Raw genomic sequence first — 16,502 nt, 5'->3', positions numbered from 1 at the left:
GTTATGTGAAAACACATTTCTTATAGATTTATCAAATGGATTCTTGGTCTGCTTTAGGATAGAGCGTATTGCTGTGCTGTCTGCTCTCATACAGGCTGGGTTTTAATTTTGCCAGTAACTTCACATTTTTGATTATTAACATTGACATAATAATAAATATAATATTATATAAGATTGCATATGCTATTATATTTATTACATAGCTCATGATTTTTTTTTTAAATGCACTTTTAACAATAATGTTCTGGTTATCATATTTCCCTTTCTTTTCAATATACTATTTTAAACATTTCTATAGCTTTACTGAATAAACCACTACTGGTTTTTAAAGGAAGAGCATCAGTCTTCACATTTTGTTTTCATAAACAGTTTTATTTTTCATACACACAGGACCTGATTCAACAAGGTCTTTTTCCTATGGGAAAAAGAAAGTCTTAGTGAATCGACCCCATAGTATTTGTTCTCAAAAATAAAATTACATTAGTACTTTTTTTTTTGTTGTAGAGGTTTTAGGGCATGCTGTTATTTTCTGATTTACAGCTTGGCCGACGGTAAAGTAAACCTCTTAACAGCTCTAATCCTCTGTTCAGTCTGCGCATCCTGTGTGTCAGTGTGATTATCGGAGAAAGTAAACGTAAGTTTGTTAAATGATTTCCTATCACGTATCTCATTTCAAAGGATATGTTATTTAACCACTGCAGTTAAGAGAGAAAGCTAGCACAGTTCACCTCTAGCTGCGTGCTATACATGTGCAGTACTTCAAAGTTGCATGAGCTCACGAGTTCCATATATTCTGCATGGGTGCTGAGGTACTGTGCATCATCAGTTTTGCAATTTTCCTAAGCCCATGTACAGCTCCTTTCTCCTAGTGTCCTTGGATGTGCCCCAGGTTCAGTTCATCGGAACAAGTGAATGGAGACTTGTCAAAAGGATGGAGACCTGGCTAAAAGTCCCTCAGGGAGCAGGCCATGGCTCCCAAAACAACAGCATGTCAAAGCAGTAGCAAAATAAAGAAAAGCCCATTGCCAAAAATATGTGTAGCCTGCTAGCATACTGTCTCTCAAAATCAGTGTGATTTCTCCAAGGGGGTAGGCTTTGGGTGTACCTTCCATCCTGGTTCCTCCACCTCCATGCTCTCATACATCTCCAAACAGGATTCACTCACTGTGAGTCCAACCATCTCAAGGACAGGTTCCAGATATGAGGTAGTATGTTGTATGCAATAAAATCCCAAACTGTCAGGACTTAAGTAGTTGTCATTAAACATCTGATGCAATTTAATTGTCCAACACCAGGCAAGGCTGATCATACTATTGAGATTTCACTGTCAGTGGAACTAGCATAACCCTATGGTACTCCCATAAGAATGGTTTGCCCCATGCCTCAGAAAGAGGAGTCCTAATAAAATAGTTGACATTTCCTTTCTGGGCACCTCAAAATGCTCTACAGGAAGCTGGGGTCTTCTAGAGCAGCACGCTGGAGCCACTTGGCAACAGTGATCACAACATTATCAAATCTGACTTAATAACTGGAGGAAGCGCAAAAAAGAAATCTACTATGACAGCATTTAACTTTCAAAAAGGTGATCTTGATAAATTGAGGAAAATGGTTACAAAAAATGAAAAGAGCAATTGCAAAGGTTAAAGGGGTAATTTTCAAATGTTACTTGCTATTGTAGCAATTTTCAAAAGCCATTTACATGAGTAAAGTGCACTTACCCAAGCATATCCTATGGACAATTCAATGGCAAATATTGTAGCAATTTTCAAAAGCCCACTTACTCATGTAAAATGCATTTACTGGAGCAAAACCCAGTTTTACATGAGTAAATGCTTTTTAAAATCAGGCCATAAGAGTTTAGCTCAAGCATGGATGTTGTTTAAAAATACCAACTTGGAAGCCCAGAGAAGATGATTTGCACACAGTAGAAAAGGTAGAAGGAAGGCTAAACGACTACTGGCATAGTTAAAAGCTGAGGTGAGAGAGCATCCTTCTAGAAATGGAAATGAGATCTGAATGAAGAAAGCAGAAAAGAGTTTAAGCACTGGCAAAAAAGATGCAAAGCATTGATAAAGAAGGCAAAGATGGAATTTGAAAAGAAACTTGCAAGGAAGCAAAAACTCAAAATAAAAGCTTTTCAAGGTACATTCGAGATAAAAAGCCTGCGAATGAGTCAGTTGGACCATTAGATGATCAAGGGGTAAAAGGGGCACTTAGGGATGACAGAGCCCATTTATATTATAGATAGCGTGTGTTGCTTTTACGTCCAACAGATGGTGCTGTTTTTCCAAAAAAGCATGTTTTTACCTGTCACAGGTGTGACATCTATATAATATAGGTATATAAAAACACGTGCGTATTCGAATGCAACATTGTGTCAAAATTCTTTGCTTTGGTATTCACTGACAGGCTCCACCAGAGCGCACTGTTAACCTGCCATTGGATGCGCGTTTTCGACGCACTAGTGTTACCCCTTATTCAGTAAGGGGTCGAAAATGCGCGTCCAACCCCCCGAACCCAATAGCTCCCGCAACATGCTCCCGCAACATGCTCCCGCAACATGCTCCCGCAGCGGTCGGTCCCAGTGACATAGTGAGGGCAAAGGGCCGTCGGCGCCATTTTGATTACTGGCAGCCGACGGCCCTTTGCCCTTACTATGTCACAGGGACTACTGCTGCCATTGGTCGGTCCCAGTGACATAGTGAGGGCAAAGGGCCATCGGTGCCATTTTGATTACTGGTAGCCGACGGCCCAAGCCCAGGAGATCACTCCCGGACCGCTCCTGGACCCCTGCTGGACCACCAGGGATGTTTGGCAGGTCTTGGGGGGGTCAGGAGGGTGGGGGGTTGTAGTAAATTAAGTCGGCAGGTCTTGGGGGAGTCAGGAGGGAGGGGGGGGGGAGTTTGTTAGATTTTAGGTTTTTTTTTATATTCGCTCCATAAGACGCACATACATTTTCCCCCCACTTTTGGGGGAAAAAAAGTGCGTCTTATGGAGCGAAAAATACGGTACTTCTGAGGGTCAAGCCCACACCCAACACGTGTTACAGTAGTCCTAATGCCATATGGGTTCAAAGTGTCATTTTTTGGAGGGTTTTTGGGTTGGCACTATAGCAGTGCATGTAAATATAATATACATGTTGTGATATTTCTTACCTCAGAAGGCTGTACTTTGAATATTCTTTTTCATGTATTATCTATTATCATAAATGCATAATTCTTAACTGTGTGTGGAGAGGGTGGGGGTGGGATGCATGGGTATAAGGTTCACCAGGGCACCTAATACTCTTTCACTGGCCATGGGTTCCGGGGGAAAGGGTAAAGACTTGGGGGTAGAGGGTAACAGTTTTTAAAGTTTAAACTGCTGGAAGGAACTGGGCTTTTTTTTTGGTAGGCCCAAGACAGAGACTGAATGAAAAAGGGGGGAGGGGGCACCAGGGCAGCAAGAAGGCTAGCACTGGCCCTGCTTGTTGAGATGAGTGCCTGCCTGTACAAGGGACACCTCTCTGGACAGGAAATCCACATGGGTGTTTTCCTTTCCTGCCTTATGTCGTATTCGATAGTTGAAGGGCTATAGGGCCAGGAACAATCTCATTACTCTTGCTTTGGTACCTGCCAATAGCCTTTTGTAAGGTCTAGGGTAGAGATGAACTAGGGTAGATAAATTCCAAGCTGCATATCCCAGGGATGAGCAGTAGATTTCCCTAAGTCCACCCTAATAATTGTTTATGGACATTTCCTTCAGGAACTTGTCCAAAACTATTTTAATCACAGGTATACTAATAGCTTTCACCAGATCACTTCTGGTCCTCCTTACCCTGGAGTAGGCAGGCAGAACAGAATCTGGAGAACCAAAACTGTACAAGCAGCAGTCACTATCTGGCACGCAGTCAATGAGAATGCGCTGAAGTAGGGCGGGGACGAGGTGGCCGGAAAAGTGGAGGCAAGCCACATTCATAGGAAGGGAGGGGGTGAGCCCGGAATTGCATTTTTAGTGAGGTTTTTGTCTGAGGTAGCTAGGCTGAGCTCTGAGAGGGGCAGCTGGCTGTGGAACCAGTGAGGGTGGGAAAGGGAAAGGGCATGGGTCCTGCAGGCTGGGAAAGGGCTGGCAGTAAGCAAGCACACATTTTGCATAAATGATGCAGGAGCAACGCACATGAGCAGCAGCACAACAGCAGAATGTGTGCTTGTGTCAGAAAGAGAGTGAGTGAGAGTATGTGCATTTGAGCCATAGGTTGGCATTGCTTGGCAACAGGTTCAAGAGCCGATTGGTTGTCAAGAGACTTTAGCACAGGCTAGAAATCCAGGATACATAGACACAAGAGAAATTTAACTAATCTTGGGGGGGGAAAGGGGGGGGAGGGGAATGAGATGGGCGCAAGGGCCAACCAATGGAATGGATGGAAGTGAGACTGCAGTTCAGTTTCTCATCCCTGGACTAGAGTGTGCTCTACTTCTTAGCTATTTAGGGAAAAATGTGACATTTACATTAGAGATGTTTTGAATATAGTTCTTGATGGGACTCTAAAAGGTCAGCTTGGTATGCATTTGGAAGCTGTTAAAAACCATGTACTATACAGAAAGCACACAAGGGACTCGAACATATAACTCATGGGCCTGTTTTGAAAAAATCCCCCGGGGCTGATATTTTCCTACACTCCACCCCTGCCTCCACATGGGAATGCTTTAACAACATTCTCTTGGGCAAGTGTTACCAAGATACCTTATACAATTATCACCAACAAGTTGTCAGTTTTTACTGAACATGGTGTTTGGTCCCATCTCCCCCTGCCCAGTACAGGCAAAGATGTGGTATTGACAGCTTGAAAAGCAATTACTCATCGGAGGTGGCCTTTATTATTTATTTATTTACTAATTCTTATATACCGATGTTTCATGAGAACATATCACATCAGTTTACATTAGTTAACAAATATTCATTTAAAATATTTGCATTTCCAAAATTAAAATGAAAAGAATACAAAGTTTCATAATAAACTAATAAAAACAAATAAAATAGTAAATATGTACTAAAAATTTAAACAGTTAAAGATGCAGAACAGTAAGAGCAGAGATAATATACATAACTAAGTATATAAAATAAAGGGGAAATATAATCATTAAGACTCTTGGAAGGCTTGTTCGAATAGCCATGTTTTAATACCCTTTTTAAATATTTTAATGTCTGATTCCATCCTTAATTCCTGTGGTAGAGAGTTCCACAGTTGGGGCCAGCAATAGAAATAGCCTTTTCACTTACATTATTCAAATGAGCAATTTTAGGGGATGGTATGGGCAACATCCCTGTACCTGCTGATCTTGTAATTCTTGATGGGATATGAAAATGTAATGCTGAGATTAACCATTCAATCTTTTCATTGTGGAGAGTTTTATGAATTAGAGATAGAACTTTATGTTGAGCCCTATATTTAACAGGCAACCAGTGTAGGTCTTTCAATATTGGCGTACCTCTCTAAACAGTAATGTTAGAGAGAGATGGGCTACACACCTAAATGGCCAAAGAATAGCATTTTTAGTTTCATATTACCAAAATAAAGTATTTCGGTTGGTTCTGTCTCATGGATATTTACTGGGGGTGTATGTTGTTTTGCACACCTCTGATTTTCATAACATTGAGGACTACCTGAAGGAAAAAACGATTTTATTTTAGCTGAGATTAGGAGATGGATGTTTGCATTCTACTTCTACTGTGTAATAAATCCCCGCTGTTGATGAGGTCAACTGTATAAATTGCAACAACTCTCCCTACCCCACCACATAAAAAATTAATAGTGTAAGATGAGGAAGGTTTCATGGCGGCATGTTACAGATGATGTATGAAACCTTCCTCATCCTACACTATTAATTTTTTATGTGGTGGGGTAGAGAGTGTTGTTGCATTCTACTTCTGACATTCTGGTTCATTGTCAACCTGATTCAATATTTGTGCCAAAAGCTAGTTTGGTCAATATTTGTTTGGTTGTTAACATACCAAGGGTTGTACAAATATAAGCATCTTTATTCTGTATTTGCTTGGATATTTCTCATAAAATTCTGTCCCAAAAGATATCACTTCCTAAGATTCCAAAATAGGTTATATCTAGTAGGGAGTAATTTTGGAGAGGCAACCCTAATTTTCAGACCCAAAAGAATTTTTTTTTTCTGGAAGAACATTTTTAGAATCTACTTCCTGTCACAATTCAAAATTAATGACCCCAAACAATAGCTTTTCCTGATGTAATGTCAGTCATTTTTCCCATTTCTTGTGTAAGATTAATAGCCACATCCAATGATCACTTATTATGCTGGTAGAAATTTTCCATAACTTTCTCTGAGGCACTTAATTTTCATGTATGCTAATGAAAATAGGTGTTCTTGGTGCTTCTTTAGATTCCAAGAATACTTAGAAAACGCCCCCCTAATAAGAGGCAATTAACAACTGCACCTTGAGGATAATGAGCACTTATTGAGCACAGTGGATTAGTTTACATGGAAACAGCAAGATAATTCTACCCTCCTTTAATTCTAGGGAGCTGCAACACATTTCTGTTAGGATTATAGTGTAATGCTGTGGTATTTGCAGCCTTCCCCATGCTGGTTTATAATGCTTTATCAGCTTTGAGACCTTTGGTCAGCAACATTTTACGCTAGCCTGTAACACTGACAGCATAAGCTGATGCACAGAGATAGCCGATATACTATAGTGCATTGGTCACAAGATCAAAAGGTGCTTCAGACAGCACCGAAGCCTGGTAGTATTTTGTCATGTAAGCCCTCTGGCGCCGTATTCTGGTACCATAAATACAGGTGTCGTTCAAAGTGGCATGCATGCTTTTAAGAATGACCTTGCTGCTGAATTCTAAGAGGGCAGATTCAAAAAGGACTTTTCCTCATTCTGTGCCCATGGAAACAATCTTTATTGAATAAGGCCCTAATTTATCAATTTGATGACCGTCAGTGCTCACTTTAGCCACAATGAAGAATTGTACTTTTTAGATTATGAGATGAATGCCAGCACATTTAGCTGTAAATATTGCTACCCCTGAAGCTTATCCAATAAGTGATACATCAAAATTAGAAACAAAAATGCTCCCATGAGCACTAAACATCCCCAGCTTTGATTTCATTTTTCCATTTGACGTGGTAAGTTTTGCATCAGACTGGAAGTTAGTTAGTGGAGAAAGAACATTCAAATGTGTCTCAACCTCACAATTCAGAATGATTTTCCTTTTTTTTTTTGTTTTAGAGTTGGGGATATTTTTCAGATACCTCTATTCAGGGTACCTTACAAAACTGGGAATAAATTTGAAAGTGAGTACAGTGACTATGAAGATGTAAAGTGTTTGTCTGGAAGCCAGTGTAGTACTTCCAGAAAAGGTGATGGATATATGGGAATGGAGAATTGGAGATGAGTTGATTGGTAGAATTCTGGGGATCTTGTACTGGATATAGGGCAGAGTTGTGAATGCTTATAGGTCAGCTTCTTTATTCAAGGCATTAAGTGAAAAGAACTTAAAAGAGCTTGGCAGGCTTCAGATGAGAGAAAGGATCAGATGTTATGAATATTGTAAAGTTGGTAGTTTAGAGAGATATAAAGTTTAGAGATGTGAGATGAAAAAGCAAGAGTTAATGGAAGACTAGGAGGCAGAGATGGTATAGTATCAGTGTAGGCAAGCAATACACAAGCTAGCCGGAAAAAAGAGGACTTCAATTTTGGATGCATTCAGTAAGAGGAAAGGAGGGTGTGTCTAGAAGTTGATGGAGGAGAGACAGGAAAGTAGAAGCCACCGGAGATGTGGTTGAGAAGGTGAAATAGATTTGAGAATCATCTGTAAAGCAGTGATAGGAATAATTAATTATAAGATGAAATTAGGAAGCCAATGAAAGATAACAGGGAACCCAGGACAGACCCTTGGGGAATTCAATAGTTAGAGATGATTTGTCAGATGAAAAATTATTGACTAAAATTGTGAAGGACCAGTCAGATAGGTAAGAAGAAAACCAGGCAAGAGCAGAATCAGAAGGCAGAGGAAAAATCAACTAAACTGAAGATAATAAAGGAGGCATCTAGATGAGACTGCAGAAGATGATTGAGAAGATGAATGGTTTCAGTCAAATTGTCAGTTTACTGCCCTTTAAGTACTTACAGGGCTCACAGCGGGGCCTGAACCCCCAAACATGGGCACTCAGGCTGGGTCAGGCATGGGGAATCCCATGGGCTGGGAAGCACTCGGAGATCCAGAGATGCACTTGGATAGATAGAGGCCCAGAAGCAAGGAGCAAACGTTGGAGTGGGAACTGGAGTTAGAGCTTGCAGTAAAGCTGGTCCCATGGCTGGAGCAGGAATTGGAAGTAAACCAGAACTGTAAGCCTGGTACAGGAATCATCAAGCAAGTGATAAAACTGGAGTGATACCTGGAGGTAAACTGAAACCTTAGGCCTGGAACTGGAGTCTGAAAGTAGGTAGCAGATCAGCTTGGAGCAGAGGGACTTGGCAGCATGGACTCTGCAAACAGGAGACTTAATAGCAAGTGGGCTGGTTAGCCTTTAGGTTGCTAAAACAGCCTTGAGGGCCATCCGACACAGTCTTTTTCTCTATGGCCTTCACTTGCCCCAGGTCACTAACTGGTATAATGGTTAGAATTCCCGATCTGACCCTGGTTCAAGAACCTGTTGGGTCTGCCCTGAGAGGAGTGAAATAATAAAAGGCCAATTGGAAAAGACTGAACGCTGAGGAATAGATTTAGAAGTCTGAGAAATGCTTATAAATATGCTCAAAGACATTGACAGGAAGGGAAGTAGTGAGATGGTATGATTGGTAGAGAGAACAAGGGGGTCTGAGAAGATTTCTTAATAATGAGGTAGATAGAAGCTACTTTAAAAGTAGAAGGAAATGATAATAAGTAGGGATGTGCAGAGGGACCGCATACGTTGCATTCGGTATTCATATTCGTCGGGGGGCAGATACGTTGCACTCGGCAAGAGGGGCCCCCGATCCGTTCATGCGTTCATTCTTATTCGTTTCCCAGCTAAACTTTAATTAACTACAACCCCCCCCACCCTCCTGACCCCCCGAAGACTTACCAAAACTCCCTGGTGGTCCAGCGGGGGGTCCGGGAGCCATCTACTGCACTCACGCCGTCAGCTGCCGGTATTCAAAATGGCACCGATAGCCTTTGACCTTACTATGTCACAGGGGCTACCAGTGCCATTGGTCAGCCCCTGTCACATGGTAGGAGCACAAGATGGCACCGGCCGTCCATTGCTCCTACCATGTACGAATTCAAGCAGAAGTAGAGCAAGATTAGTGAGGAGAATATAAGAAGGTAAAGGATGCAAGGAGAAGAACTAGGTTAAGAGACTAAAAGAAGGATTATACATTCTAACCTACTTCTTGGAGTGAGTATGCACATGAATTATGCCAGTAGAAGGAGGAGAGAAAATGACAGGTATAGAGAGTTGGCTTCTACAGGATGAAGTTGAGAGAGAAGAAAGAGCTAATTTCTCCAGAGAGCAAGTGGCAAAGGGCATTTCAACATCCCTAACACTACTGAAATGGACAGTATTTCATAGCTTTACCTGTCTTGAGTAACCAAGAGAGTGGGAGCAACAGAAACCCTCATCTGATGACATCTCTAGGATATTACTCATTAGGATCAGAGATCCAGGATGATCCTATAGTAATGTTGTGCTGAAACAGAGGAGAAAATCATGGAATGATCAAAGAATAGATTGGAGTATTCCTGCTGCAGAATCTGTAAGGAGTGGAGAGATTGTGGATGCCCTTCAAGATATTCTACTTAGACAAATGGTGAAAGAATCCATGAGGGAAGGAGTGATGCTGGACCTTGTGCTCACATATGGAGATAGTATCTCTAATGTCTGAGTATAATTTGATATAGCAGCCAAGATGGAGAGAAGACACATGAAGATCAAAGTCCTGGATTAGACTTTGTTAAAATGGGGAGGTGTTGCAGAGGTGACCCGAGGTGGTGTTGGCCCCACTTGTGGGGGAATCTCCCACAGGTCCCCACCGTCGGGAGGTGGGGCCAAACAGGAAGCAGAGGCTGACTGGAGCTTCGCCAATACCAGCCCTCATTCCCCACACGTTGAGCCCTTGAGTACTGGGGCCGGCTGGTCTTAGGCAGGCCTCCGTGTGGTTGATCCCAGCGAGAGTGTCCAAGGCAGGGTGCCAGGAAGCAGCGGGGAAGCAGGGTCCGAAGGAACAAAGTCAAAGACAAGGCCAGGTTCCAGAAGCCCGGACAGACTGAAGCAGGCAAGCAATTAGGAACAAAGTTAAGTCCAGGCTTGTGAATAGGCAGGAGCCTAAAGGAAGGCCAGGTCCTAAGGCAAGGCAATTGGCTGGAGATGAGATTAGGTTCAAGCTGAGGTCAGGGCAGGAGGCTGAAGACAAGGTTAGGTTCAAGCTAAAGTCAGGGCAGGTAGCTGAAGGCAAGGTCAGGTACAAGTGAGGTCAAAACCAAGGAATCCATCCAGAGAGTAGTCAGGTACAAGTGAGGCTCAAGCCAAGGAATCCATCCAGAGAGTAGTCAGGTACAAGCGAGGCTCAAGCCAAGGAATCCGTCCAAAGGGTAGCGGAACAGGAAGCTGGAACTGGAACACGAACAGTGGAACAGGAACAGGAACAGGTACTGGAACAGGAACACGAACGAGCAGCAACTAAGCACACAAGAGGAAGCGTGGAGTCCTGTTGCCAAGGCAAGCTCTGAATGTCAGAGCTTGCCTTAAATAATCCCAGACCGCTGACAACAACGGAAGGGCTGGCAGCCCTTGCCTGCCGTGGGCCCTTTAAATTAACTAGGAAGGTACGCGCATGCGCCTAGAGAATCGCGGGACATGTGGCAGTGTGGCATTGTCGTCTCTGCCGCACCCCAAGGCACGCTAGCAGCATGCCATGCCGCGAAGAGGCAAGCCGCACTGGTGGCACCCGCTCTTCTCCACTGTAGAGCCAGGGCCCACCCCCACCATGGCGGCGTGGCACCAGGTGAGGAAGGCCAGTCGCGAGCTTCATGGCCAGCTGATGCAACAGGAGGTACCTTGAGGAGGAGTTAGAAGACTGGATGAGAGTGACTGAAGTGGACCAACAGTGGCCCAAATTAAAAGGAGCTATTATAAAGGCAACAAATCTTTATGTAGAAAAAGCAAATAAAAACAAGAGGAAAAGGAAACAGATATGGTTCTCCAAAGATGTGACTGAAAAAATAAAGGCAAAAAAGTCAGCATTCAAAAAGTGCAAAGGAACTAAAAAAAAGAAACACAGAAGATTATCTGGTGAAACTGAACGAGACAAGGAAAGAAGCTCAAGTGGAAGAAAGGATCACCAAAGAGGTGACAGAACATTTTTCAGATATATCAGGGAAAGGAGGAAAGCCAGAAGGGTTATTGTAAGACTGAAAGGTGACAAAGGTCATTGTGCAGAGAAAGATGAGGAAAAAGCAGAAATATTAAACAAATACTTCCATTTGGTGTTCACTAAAGAAAACCCTGGAAGAGGACTGTTGATGCTTGGCAAGAATATGAATGGTAGTGAGGTAGATACAACCCCATTAACAGAAGCTAAAGTTTGGCTGGAACTATCAAAACTGAAAGTGGACAAGACCATGGGGACTGATGAGATTCATCCCAGAATACTAAAGGAAGTCAGAGAAGTGTTAGCAGGTCCGCTGAAAGACTTATTCAATAGATCCTTGGAAATGGGCATGGAGCTACAAGGTTGGAGAAGGGAGGTGGAGGTCCTGTTTCACAAAAATGGAAGCAGAGAAGAGACCGACAACTACAGGTTAACCTTACCTCAGTGGTGGGAAAATTAATGGAGATGCTGCTGAGGGAATGATGGCCAACGCTCTACAATCTAATGGGTTGCAGGATCCAAGACAATATGGAGGTATATATTCAGATGCTGTGCAACTCGGCTAGTTAGCCAGATAAATCTATCCATCTATTTAACTGGATAAACCTGTGTGGCTAACTTAGCCTTTATATTCAGCTATGTGGCTGAATTGATGAATATATACAACTATCCCAAAGTTAGCTGGATATGTTTGTCTGGCTAACTTTAGGTCAGGTCTATGGGGTGACTAGAGTTATGTTTATCCAGCCAATCCATTCCCCTCCCACCACTTAGACAAATAAATACTTATACAGCTAAGTGGTGGCCGCTGACCATGGCTGAATATTTAAAACATACCACTTAGCTAGATAATTTGGAACTTATCTAGCTAAGTGGTGCTAAATATAGGCCACATGAGTTTTACCAGCGGAAGGTCAAGTCAAACGAATCTGATTAATTTCTTTGATTCGATAATTAGAGAATTAAAGGACAAATATTGTGATTTATCTGGATTTCAACAAAGCTTTTGACACAGTTGTCCCATATGTATATGGTAGGTTCATGAACAAAATGAAAAGCCTGGGAGTGGGTCCCAATGGAATGGAATGGATTACAAATTGGCTGACTGACTGATGACATAGCGGAAGGGTTAGAGGGAAGAGTTTGTCTTTTTAAGGACAGCATTAAGATTTGCAACAGAATAGACACACCTGATGGAGTAGAGAGAATAAAAAGTGACCTAAGAAAGCTCAAGGCATGGTTGAAAGGTTTGGCAGCTGGGATTCAATGCAAAGAAATGCAGAATCATGCATTGGGGTGCAGAAATCCAAAGGAACTCTATGTGATGGAGGGGAAAGGGGAGAGGGATACTGGGCTATATAAAGAGAGGAATGACCAACAGGAAGCAGGAGGTGATGATGCCCCTATACAAGTCCTTGGTCATGTTTCACCTGGAGTACTGTGTTCAGTTCTGGAGACTATTTTTCAAAAAGGATAGAGATAGGATGGAAGTGTTGGAATCTATGGGAGGGAGTGCTCCTGATTCCGGGGAGATGTGTGCCCTTGGACCAAGATGCGACTGCAGAGAGGAGCTCTGTGGAAGCGCCATGGCAGGGAAGATGTGTCCAAGCATGGAAGGAGCAGTCTGACCACTGCCCTAACCTCTGCCAAACCTGTACACACCGATAGAGACCCAGCAACGCAATGCTGGTCTCTGGGGGTAGCCCTCCGGCCACTCGATAGCCCTTTAGGACCTGCCACTAGGGAGCAGCAGATGCGGCAGGATGGACAGAAGTTGAGGACAGGCGATGGTACTGGAACTAGGAACAAGTCGAGACCTTGGACTTGGACTAGGCTTGAAGACTTGAACAAGGCGAAGATACTTGGAACTTGGACCTCAGTTGAGACAAGGACACTTGGAACTTGGAAATCAGATGAGATGAGGACGCTTGGAACTTGGAACTCAGATGAGACGAGGAAACTTGGAACTTGAAACTCAGACGCTAGATGCTCAGACATGGAAAGAAATCAGACGTAGACTGAGGAGAGGATCCCTTTTACTTAGACGAGGACTCTTGGAAGGACTCGGACAAGGACTTGGAACTTGGAAAGGCTCACATGAAGACTTGGAACTTGAAAAGGCTCACACGAAGACTTGGAACTTGGAAGGACTTCAGACAAGGACTTGGAACTCGGATGGGACAAAACAAGGATTCTTGGAACTTGAAAGGAGCAAGGACAAAGACTCAGGATACTCTGATACTTAGACAGACACTGCCCCTCAGGTTGCCCTCACAGCTGAAGAGGCTGGTTGCGGGCCACGCGGAGAGCAGAACAAGCACAGACTGAGGCTCAGGATGAAGGAAGGAATCCGGGCAGAGCTTGAAGACAGATCCTTCCGGAAGGGGGCTCCAGCCACCAGGAAACAGACACCGGATAGATACGGATTTACTCCCAGTAAAGGTCAGCTGGAGATGAGGTCCAGGGTGAGGGTTCTGAACCCAGAACTTAAGGACTGACTGTACTTCAGGATCGGAACCTGACAAAGGACATCAGAAGCGAGACTTGGAACATCAGGGTTGGAATGTAGGACATTGGAAGTGAATGGACACCAGTACCTCGGGACATCAGGACATCTATGGCATCTGGACATCAGGGAACTTCAAGAGATGAGGACCACAGGGATGAATGGAACATGATGGACAAAGACATCAGAAGGCTGAGACATCTGGACATCCGAAGACAAGAAGACATCAGGACATCTGAATATGGGAAGACATCTGGAGACACGGTGACATCAGGACATCTGAAGACACAGAGATATTGGGACATCTGAAGACAAGAGGATGGGATCCAATGAGAGACCAGAACATGGAATGAAAAAGACAATGGAGGTTGAGGAACCATGGACGAAGACAAAGAGGATCAATGAAGAAAAGAATGCTTTGAAGAAGTGAGGATCAAGGAGGATTCCTGGAATAAAGAGCTGGAGCTGAAGATCCAGGAAAGGTCCGACTCCATGACCAACACCTTGCGAAGGCGAAGACTGACTGAAGGCTGACCCCTTTTGTAGGACTCAAGAGGAAATGCCTAGAGGATGTCAGCAGGAGGAGCCTAAGAGGACAGCCCACTGCTGGCCCTTTAAATGAGGAAAGGAGGCGTGGCCGCACACCTAGGAAGAGGCAGGACCTTGGAGAGTGACGTCCTGCTGCAGGAAGAAGAAGAAGAAGAAGGCCTAGATGTTGGCATCTCCCTGCAGTGAAGAACGAAGATGATGGCAGCTCCGCCGCATGAAGAGGAGCTCCGGAGCGGCTTCCTGACCGTGGAAAAGGACCCGGATGACGGCGGCTTCCTGGCCTCATGGAGAAGAGCTTCAGGGCAGCCTCCAGGCTGCTGAAGACGAAAGCTGGTGGTGGCCTAGCCGCAAAGAGATGGCGGTGTTCTGCCTCCAGGCCACAAGAAGAGGACAACAGTGGCTTCCAGGCTGCAAGGAAGGCGTGGTCAGTGGCGGCTCTCAGGCCGCATGGAAGGCCTGGTCAGCAGCAGCTCCCAGGTCGCATGGAAGGCCTGGTTGGCGGTGGCTTCCAGACTGCGGGGAGCGGCAAAACTGGCAGTGGCCTCCAGGCCATGAAGGGACGATGGTTGGGCCACCGGAGGCAGTGGTGATGGCGACGGCCTCCAGGCCACGGGAAGGCAGGCGTCGGTGATGGAACTGGCATTGGCTGCAGCAGCCACCAGGCCCCGCTGAGGTAAGAGGCTCCTTGTGGGCCTATCCCACAAGCAGAATCGCAACAGGTATCAGTCCAGAGAAAAGTGACCAAAATGATGTGGGGTCTGCATTGGAAGACTTATGAGATGAGATTGTAGGACCTAAATATGTATATCTTGGAGGAGAGGAGGGACAGGGGAGATATGATACAGATTTTTAGAGATGTGAATCGTGTCCTCGATCGTCTTAACGATCGATTTCGGCTGGGAGGGGGAGGGAATCGTATTGTTGCCGTTTGGGTGTGTAAACTATCGTGAAAAATCGTTAAAATCGTGAGCCGGCACACTAAACCCCCCTAAAACCCACCCCGACCCTTTAAATTAAATCCCCCACCCTCCCGAACCCCCCCAAATGCTTTAAATTACCTGGGGATCCGGCGGTGGTCCAGAACGGCGGCGGTCCGGAACGGTCCCCTCAATAGAATCGTGTTGTCTTCAGCCGGCGCCATTTTTCAAAATGGCCGCCGCAAAATGGCGGCGGCCATAGACAAAACGATTCGACGGAGGAGGTCGTTCCGGACCCCTGCTGGACTTTTGGCAAGTCTTGTGGGGGTCAGGAGGCCCCCCCAAGCTGGCCAAAAGTTTCCTGGGAGTCCAGCGGGGTTCCGGGAGCGATTTCTTGCCGCAAATCGTTTTCGTACGGAAAATGGCGCCGGCAGGAGATCGAGTGCAGGAGGTCGTTCAGCGGCGGTCCGGAACCCCCGCTGAACGACCTCCTGCAGTCGATCTCCTGCCGGCGCCATTTTCCGTACGAAAACGATTCGCGGCAAGAAATCGCTCCCGGAACCCCGCTGGACTCCCAGGAAACTTTTGGCCAGCTTGGGGGGACCTCCTGACCCCCACAAGACTTGCCAAAAGTCCAGCGGGGGTCCGGAATGACCTCCTCCGTCGAATCGTTTTTGTCTATGGCCGCCGCCATTTTGCGGCGGCCATTTTGAAAAATGGCGCCGGCTGAAGACAACACGATTCTATTGAGGGGGCCGTTCCGGACCGCCGCCGTTCTGGACCACCGCCGGATCCCCAGGTAATTTAAAGCATTGGGGGGGGGGGTTCGGGAGGGTGGGGGATTTAATTTAAAGGGTCGGGGGTGGGTTTTAGGGGGTTTTAGTGTGCCGGTTTTCCTGCCCTCCCCCTTCCCCCGATTTACGATTTTTTAACGATAAATCGGGGGAATTGGTATTGTATCGTGGCCCTAACGATTTTTTGAAGATTTAAAATATATCGGACGATATTTTAAATCGTCAAAAAACGATTCACATCCCTACAGATTTTTAAATACTTGAATGGCATTAATGATCTACAAGAATCAAATCTTTTCCAATGAATAGAAAGCTATATGAAGCTTCAAGGGGGTAGACTCAGGACCAACATCAGAAAATATTTCT

The sequence above is a fragment of the Rhinatrema bivittatum genome, chromosome 3, assembly GCF_901001135.1.
Source record: "Rhinatrema bivittatum chromosome 3, aRhiBiv1.1, whole genome shotgun sequence".
Lineage (NCBI taxonomy): Eukaryota > Metazoa > Chordata > Amphibia > Gymnophiona > Rhinatrematidae > Rhinatrema > Rhinatrema bivittatum.
This window is presented reverse-complemented; position numbering follows the sequence as displayed.